The sequence below is a fragment of the Lathyrus oleraceus genome, chromosome 7 (genome assembly GCF_024323335.1).
Source record: "Lathyrus oleraceus cultivar Zhongwan6 chromosome 7, CAAS_Psat_ZW6_1.0, whole genome shotgun sequence".
NCBI classification, from domain to species: Eukaryota; Viridiplantae; Streptophyta; class Magnoliopsida; order Fabales; family Fabaceae; genus Lathyrus; species Lathyrus oleraceus.
Window position 1 is genome coordinate 143,209,854 of NC_066585.1, and position 1,914 is coordinate 143,211,767.

A 1,914-nucleotide genomic window follows, 5' to 3' on the forward strand; every position below is an offset into this window, starting at 1 on the left:
AGGGTGTTTAAACGATTAGTGTTTTCTTAAAAAGAGTTTCTACGGATTCTATTGTTTCCAAAAAGTGGTTTTTGACTTAACTATAAGTGACAGCTACGTTAATATAAAATCATAGTTTATTCAACAGAGCGAGAGTTTAAGATAAGACTTTTAATCAATAGTGTCAACTGAAAAGATTTATTTTAAAACCAAGAAACCAACAAAGAATTGATTCCCTAATTACGACGAACTACATACCGATATCCGCTTATTAGATATTTATTTTAGATCTTATTTTAGTTTTAGCTTTTCCCCCAAATAATCAAAGTATTACCTGCCTTAGCTTTACGAAGTAACCTTAGATAACGGTATATCGATTCATAAGTCCCTGTGGGATCGATATCTTTTAAAACTTCGCGATAGAACTGTGCACTTGCAGTTTGTACCCCAAATTCGACTCGTAAAGTCGCGATCAAGTTTTTGGCGCCGTTGCCGGGGACTTTTATTTAGTCGATATCGTAACTCTTCTGTTACGCTGTAGAGACTAAGGCTTTTCTTTTTCTTTTCTTTCTTTCGTTGATTTGTATGCCACACACTCGCTCACAAGGCGAGCCGTTCTACTTACGAATCAACGATATCGAACTATATCTCCGAGTCTTACGACGAATTCGGGAATATCGTGCTGCAAACAATCTCCCTCCTGTTGAACTTCCTGATTTCAAAAATATTTTCCCTTTGATACCCGAGATGGCAGAACTAGCTCGTGCTCTTAGAGATTACGCCGTTCCATCGCAAGATGAACCGCATTCAAGTATTGCTCCACCCGTAATCGAAGCAAACAACTTTGAACTCAAACCTTCACTGTTGCAGGCAGTGCAACAGAACCAATTCTCTGGAAATCCTACCGAGGATCCAAACCTTCATTTATCCGTATTTGTCCAATACGCTGATACTGTTAAAGCTAATGGTGTCACTTCAGAGGCAATTCGACTTCGTCTTTTTCCTTTCTCATTAAGAGATAGCGCTAGAAGATGGCTTCAATCTCTTCCTTCCAACTCAGTCACCACATGGAACGAGTTGAAGAAACTTTTTCTTGCTCGATATTTTCCGCCAAGCAAAACAGCTATGTTAAGAGCCCAGATAAATGGATTTAAACAGAAAGATAACGAGTCTCTTTTTGAAGCATGGGAAAGATACAAAGACATGATGAGACTTTGTCCACACCATGGTTTAGAGGACTGGTTAGTAATTCATACCTTCTATAATGGTCTCCTGTACAACACGAGGTTAACAATAGACGCCGCCGCAGGTGGTGCACTGATGAACAAACCTTATGCTGATGCTTACCAACTTATCGAAAGCATGGCTCAAAACCACTATCAGTGGGGAAGCGAACGAACAATGGTAGAAAAACCTCAAACGAAAACTGGCATGTACGAGATAAGTAACCTTGATCATGTTAATGCAAAAGTGGATGCTCTGGTCCAGAAAATTGAAAGTTTAAATGTATCACCTCCAGCCACCGTAGTTGCCATAACTCAGAATTGCGAAGTCTGTGGAATCCAAGGTCACACTCCTGCAGATTGTCAACTCCTAACAGGAATTCAAGCGGAGCAAGTAAACTATGCTCAAGGAAGCCCCTACTCGCACACCTATAACTCAAATTGGAAGAATCATCCCAATTTTTCATATAAGAGTAATAATGCTTTATACGCACCTGGACAATCTCCAAATCAAGCCCCAGCTATACCTCCGGGATATCAAAAGCCGATTCCATCTACACCTAACAATAACGCCCCTAGGAAATCCAACTTGGAAATCATGATGGAAAACTTTATAGCTTCTCAACAGCAAACCAATAAAGATTTCTTAAACCAGAATGTACACACTGGCGAACAAATTAAACAACTAGCAAGTAAAGTAGATGCCCTGGCT

The 1,914-nt window shown here is 39.8% G+C and overlaps 1 non-coding gene across 1 annotated transcript; it reads right to left on the reverse strand.

Annotated features, from left to right (window-relative positions):
- Nucleotides 1-1,104: 1,104 nt before the first annotated feature.
- On the reverse strand, nt 1,105-1,211 carry LOC127109859 (small nucleolar RNA R71). Its single transcript, XR_007797107.1, has one exon. It is a non-coding gene; the product is annotated as a small nucleolar RNA R71 (small nucleolar RNA).
- Between the last annotated feature and the right edge of the window lie 703 nt (nt 1,212-1,914).